At 47.6% G+C, this 6,666-nt stretch overlaps 1 protein-coding gene across 2 annotated transcripts in view; it reads right to left on the bottom strand.

The window, feature by feature from the left end:
* Positions 1 to 1,953, bottom strand: part of GPBP1 (GC-rich promoter binding protein 1) — a 33,387-nt gene extending 31,434 nt beyond the window's left edge. For both annotated transcript variants that reach the window (XM_040579919.1, XM_040579920.1), the window contains exons 1-2: positions 1,462 to 1,953; positions 592 to 659 (exon numbers count right to left, since the gene is read on the bottom strand). The gene's annotated coding sequence lies outside the window, so the exon portion shown is untranslated. The remainder of the gene's footprint in view (positions 1 to 591; positions 660 to 1,461) is intronic.
* Between the last annotated feature and the right edge of the window lie 4,713 nt (positions 1,954 to 6,666).

Below are 6,666 nucleotides of genomic sequence, written 5' to 3' on the forward strand. Positions count from 1 at the left end.
GCCACAAGCCACAGCCACAAGAGATCACAGAAACAGCCTGCTACTCATGCTCCACAGCTTCCATGTTTTTAAAACAACAAAATTGAAATGGAAGTTAAAATAACAAAACAGCAAGGCCATCCAGAGAAAGCAAAACACTGAAGTTAGATCAGCTTTTAGATGTTGGCAAGACAACACACAGAACTGAATTACTTCAGTAAGCCTGACAACTGAAAATAACTTTCTTAGACACAAGTCTTGCATTTATTGTCAAAATACCAAGCTACGGGGGGGGGGGGGGGAAACCACAGTAGCAATTTTTATATAGTTTCACCTGGTTAACTTTACTTTTTCCACAAGGCTTTAAAATAGGCCACCTTCTGAAACATCTCTGCATTACCCTTAAGAGCAAACTTTTTTTTTTTGTTAGATCACTACTACTTCAGTATTCCAGAAGCTTGGAAATTTTTTTTTAAAAGGTGGTGGCTAAGATAAATGTGTCACCTTTACCAGACACTCAGTTTAAAGTCTACCCAGTAATACTTTAATTATGTAAAGATATGAAAAAATCAAGGAGATGGCGGGGGGAATGAAAGTAAAATTACCACTGACTTTTGAATTAAGTTGTTCTGTCCGTCTTCATCTTCTTTGAGGCAGTGGCAATACAGCTAAATGCAAACCTACAAAAAAGTATTGCAAACATATGAATTTCAACATTTAAATTATATCTATCTTCAGAGATATTTAATCACTACAAGAGGAAGGGGACAGAAACACATCTAAAAATAACATGTAAAATCAGTTAGTTCACCACTGGGTTTTGGTTCGAATCCTTCCCAAAAGGTGGAAGATTTTTGTAATGTTATACTTGCAGTCCAGATTCACTCACTGCCATTACAGAACAGGAAATTACTCTGAATCCAACCTTACGATATTAACACACTGAAAAGCTAGTTTGCATGGGCAGTGAAGTAATTTTTGGTAAAAAATATCTGGCTTCCATAAGTAACAAGGAATAGTGGAAGGAAGTAAATAATAGCAGTAATTATAATAACAACAACAACAACCCTACATTATTGGTACCTTCATGATGCAAAAGCACCATACAAATGGAAAGACTGAGACGTGCAAGCCATCCAGCAGACCTGCTCAAGTGTAATAGCTCACTGTTGAGATTACAATATTAACATGAAGCCTAAGTTACCTACGGATTCAGTCTAGATGTACCCATTTTTTAATCTCACAAAAAAAACCCCATACTTCTACCTATACACTTCTCCTTGTACATGTATTCTTCAAATTCTTAAAGAATTATTCCATTAATTATTAAAAACAGCAAGTATAAATTAGATTCTGAAAGCCTATTTCAACATTCTCAAAAGAGCCAACAACCTGTAGGCAGTAAACATTACTTGTTTAACCATTTTACTGATAAAATGTTTATGCAAGTGTAAATTGATTTATTAACACTACACCACTTACCTAATCCAAGAGGACTGCACAAGGTGTCAATACCGTGTGACTTGTACTTTTCCAGTTTGTTGTCCTTGAGGGAGTATCCCGAGTTCTCGTTGATACTACATTCGTAGCTGTCTGACACAGACTTGGCCTCACAGAAATCAGCTACCCATCCTTGTCTACAGAATCCACAAGGCTATTTCCAAAATTTGAAAATTCTCTGTCTTAAAAAGCTTTTTTTTCCTCTGACAGCTTCTTCTCTTGGCTATTCCATGTATGTATCACTATAAGCAGCATCAGGTCCAGGAGATCCGGGTGAAATAAATACAGTTGTCACACCACAAACCATGAAGCCAAAAAAAAAAATTTCACATCTGAACTGTGGAACACCCCCTTGCTTCAGCTAACAGAGGCATCCGTAAACAACAGCTATCTGGATACCTCCATGCTGCTTATCGGCAACAACATTTTTCAACAAAAATAGTAACTAAATGATATAAATTTAAAATGATATAAAACTAAATAAAATAAAAAATGATAAACGAACGTCTATTAGATTCTTCATTTAGAAATTAGGTCTCATTGCAAAATGGCAGAAAGCTATGTCAGAAAATCTAAAAAATAAGACAAGGGGGAAAATATCTGCCATGAAACTTTTCAGCGATGCCGACACTGTGACTCAGGCTGCATTTAACCTGGAGCCAGACAACAAAGCTGGCTATGCCTGCAATTCAGACGGAATGATTCCTAGAAGAAAAACAGTATCTAAAAGTGAGAAAGCACTTTATTTTGGCAGCTGAAGTAGTCAGGACTTGATAAATTTAGCACGTATCCATGCCATGTGGACAAAAGCGTCCAAGAGCGAGGAGCCTGGTACTGCTAGAAAGAAAAAAACCCTCACGACTTCAAACTTTCCATTCACTTCTCAGATGCCGACTGATTGTTTCAGAGTCTTTTCAGGACGAAGGACTTGGGCAAACAACCCCAGAACGGCGTCGGGTGTGCCTCCCCTTCCACAAGCAGCAGCTGCAGGTCGGTTTCCAGCTTTCTCCCTCCCTAGCAGCCGGAGCAGAAGGCTGCAAAGATCCAGGTCTCTCTCTGCAATCCAGACTGCCTACGGTGAAGAGAACCAGACAATCAGCTTCTCCCTCCCGAAACCTGCGCTGGCGATAGACAAACACAGAAACCTGGGTCTGAAGCAGCAGCCGCCACCAGGAGCCGCGGCCAAGCCCTGGCTCACAGGGCGGGGAGCGCAGCGGCGTGTGCACCGGGCGGCTGCCGCCGGCGGGGCCGCTCTGCTGCCGCGCACCCCGCGGGGCGGGCAGGCGGGGACGGGCACGGGAAGCGGCATTTCTCGCTTTACAGGGAAAGGCGGGCAGCTCTGCAGCGCGCACCCCGGCGGGCGGCGCTCAGCGGGGCCGGGGACGCCGGGAGGAGGCGCGGAGCGAGCGCCGGGAAAGCCCCCGCGCCCCCCGGGAAGCCTTGGCTCCGGCCGCCTGCCGAGGGGCGGGCAGACCGGCGGCCGCCGCCGGCACCCGGAGGGGGGCTCCGCCAGGCCGCGCCAGGAGCGGACCCCCCTGCCCGGGGAGCTGCGCCGCCCCCGCCCGCCCTGCCGTGAGCCCGGGGGCGGCTCCCCCGCCCCCCAGAGGGCGGGCCCGGCCGCGCGGCAGCGGGAGCGGGTCGGCCCGGCGCCTTGCTCGCCAGCGCCCGCCCCGGCCCCGCCGCCCGCGCGTCCTGCCGCGGCGGCCCCGGACCGCCCCCGGCGGCGAGGTGGGAGGCGCCCCGGGACCAGAGGCGGCGGCCGCCCCCCCGCGAACCGTGGGAGCCACGGGCGCGAGAGCGCCGCACGCTCACAGGCAAACCCCCCTCCCCCCCCCTCCCGCGCGGGTGCGCGCGCGCGCACACACACACACTTTCCCCAAACTCGCCTCGCTCTCAAAATGGCGCCACTCCGAGCCTCAACGGCCTGCGCGCGCAAGCCTCGCGAGAGGCGCCGCGCGACCCCGAAGCCGCCTGGGGCGGGGCCTCCCTGCCGCCACCGACGGTGCGACCCCGCCCCCGCGGGCGCCCCCCTGCCGTGACGTCACGGAACAATCCCGAACGTTCCGCGCGGAGCGGCGGGGGAATCCCCCCCGCGCCCCGCCCCCGCCCCGCCCCGCCCCGCGTGCGGGAGTCCCCGGCGCAGCCGTAACTCACCGTGCAGCGGCGCGGCCCGGGCGGCGCCATCCCCACCGGCACCGGCGGCGCGACCCTGGCCCGCAGAGCAGCCCCGGCCAGCGCCCCGCAGCCACCGTGACGCGGAGCGGAGGCGCGGGTCGCTGTCGGCTGCGGCGGGCGGAGCGGGGGCCTGGGTCTGCACAGCCCGCTCGGGCAGCGGGTGGCGGCGCGGCGGGTGCAGGAGGTGCCCAGCGGAGCCCCCGCCGCCACCCGCGTCCGCGCTGCGCCGGCGGGAACAGCCCCAGTGCGCGGGCACGGGTGTACCGTCACGAGCGGCTCCAAGGAGCCTTATCGGTGCGGTGATAGGCGCTTCACATTACGTGTATGTGTGTATATATATATATATATATATATGAACACGCTGCACGCTTGGCGGACATGTGGCGCGCTCCTTGTCAAAAGGAACGGGAGGATTTTTGCAGCCCGGGAGCTGAATGTGCCAATTGATGTACTGTGATTTTTGAAATCACATTTCCAACGCGAGGCTCGTTATTTCTCAATTAATTAGGTGAAAAAAAATTTACACAAAAGTGTGTTCCAACATTATCAGAAAGGGTGCTGGCAAGTGTTTCTAAAGCCTGCCTTCAATTTTGGATTTTCTTTCAGTGTTAAGTTTCCCCTGCGAGACTGAAGTTGTTGCAGGAACTGAAATCACATGCTCATTTTTCCTACAAAAAAATGCCTCAAAGCCCTGACCAACAGCAGGATTTCGAAGATGTATTTTGCAGGCGTATATATGCTGTCAAAATAATCCATTTTCACCATCTGATAAAATTACTAGAAAGTACCAATTACTAGAAAAATTACTAAAAATCAACAAATGAGAGAATTAGGAGGTAGAAAAATAATACATAAGAGCAGTTCAGAAACTGGCAGAAGCTTTGCTGTGGTCACATTTACCTTCAGCTCAATTCTGAGCAGTCAACCCTAGTTCTGATTTTTACCAGCAACGGTGTTCTTCTAGGTACCGGTGACCACCTTGGCTGCACTGAAACCTCCTTTCTCTTAACTCTTCCTTGAAGTGGCTTGTCCTTTTTATGTACCTCGACCTGTGCTGCAGAAGTGAGGGTTCCTAGGCAGGGTGGCAGCGCATGCCCCTTGCCCAGCGGTTGTTTTCACAGCCTGTTGCCAAGCCTGGAGTCACAGCCACGCTGCCAGGTCTGATGCGCCCACATGGTCACTCGGACCACAGTACAACTTGCCCACACTCTCACGTTTCATTACCAAAACCTTTTTCAATACAGTAATTTATAACCTACATCAATTTAACTGGTATCAGAGAGATGCTGCAGTAGCAGCTAGAAGCTAACAGTCTGCTCAGTCAGGAAAAGTCACCCAAAAATCTCAGGACTCACTGTGCTGCACAGTTCAGACATGTAATACCAAGAAAGCTCTGACCAAAGGGACCTCAGACAAGTCCTGAATCAATGAATATGATCCTAAAATACGATGGGTAGCACTATCTAGGAAAACAATATAAAACTTGAGCCCAAAGCAACATGAAAACAAAGTGTATAGAGTCAATAAAGCATCTTCAGGCCACCTTGACAACATACGCTTAAGGCTGTATTAATGATCTGAAATGACCTTTTGATTCATTTGAGCAAGTTACAGCGAAACCCTCCGTGCTGCACAGCTATTCTAGGCATCTTCTGCCTTTGCGACACGTTATATACTGTGGGTATCAAAAGAGAGACACAATAAGAAACATGAGATTATTGATTTATCCATATCAGTACTCCTAATAGCTTTCTGTTTGTGTCATTTCATACAAGATCCTTCTATCTCCTTCAGGTGACAATAACAACAGGAAAAGCTGTGATACCCATCGGGGAAACTGAAGTAGTAATGGAGCATGGGTTTGATTTATAACTCTAATTGTGTCATTAAAGAATGTATAATGCCATTTCCACTTCATGAAAACCAAGACTTTGACCCCACAAACAGCTGAAATGATGTCCTTACCTTACCAAGATCATTGGCAAACTTCACACTGAATTCAAATCGAGCTCTCCTCTCTTAACGCACTTTACACGTCACAAGCATTCAAGCAGTTTCAGCAAAGTTAACAGGGCATTCTTAGTGTAAAAGGATTAGTTTAAAGGAATTAATTTGAAAGCCTGCTAGCACGTGGATTTGGTTTGTGAAGAGGTTTCTGCCATGCACAGCCTAACTATACCAGCTGGTTTTCCTCATATACACAGAGTTTACACCAGCAAAACAATGCTTCTACTAATTCAGGTTGTTTTGCTTGTGAGGGGAATAATTAAAGCACACTGATAAAACCATGTGTATTCCATTAGTGGTGAAGAAATCTTAGCATAAATGCAGTCACTGGTTGTCATGAAGAACAAGAGGAAAGACAGAAGATTGTCATTGTGGCAAATTCGTAAGGCAATATTTTTAACATCTTTTGGTTGTAAAACATTTGGTCTTCTGAGCCCAAACTGTACCTGAATCTTCAGAAGTATATAGAGCACAGAAAAGGGTAAGAGCATTGAAGTGATTGATATTTAACAGAAACAGCTTCTGAAACTAGGCAGGCTGAGCAGAACATGTCTGTTCTGGAAAACTGCTGTGGGAGGTTATGATGACATTTACACTGAAAATTAAGTGAGGGGTGGGAGATGGGGGAGATATAACTGTATGAACAGCTCTCTTTTGTTAAGCAAACTTGGAAAAGTAGGCCAACATTTTTGCCACAGATGCTCACACATGTTGCTAGAACTCTTTTCAATGAATCATGATATAAGCAAAGGGTAGGTAACTCATGCAAAATTTAGACAGCACTTGAGATTTAATAACAAGCTAAGAATTACTGGTTTTGAATGACTGAGGTACCACTGGGTAGTTTGATGGAGAGAGAAGAAAATCACATTTAGCATTCCAAATTTAATATTCTGAATATTATATGTAATTTAAGGTTCTGTTTGGTATAGATCAGACTACAGATGACAAGGTAACTGAAGAAAGATAGCTTATTCCATGCTCAGGGACTGTCATATGCATCAG

This window comes from Falco naumanni, chromosome Z (assembly GCF_017639655.2).
Source record: "Falco naumanni isolate bFalNau1 chromosome Z, bFalNau1.pat, whole genome shotgun sequence".
Lineage (NCBI taxonomy): Eukaryota > Metazoa > Chordata > Aves > Falconiformes > Falconidae > Falco > Falco naumanni.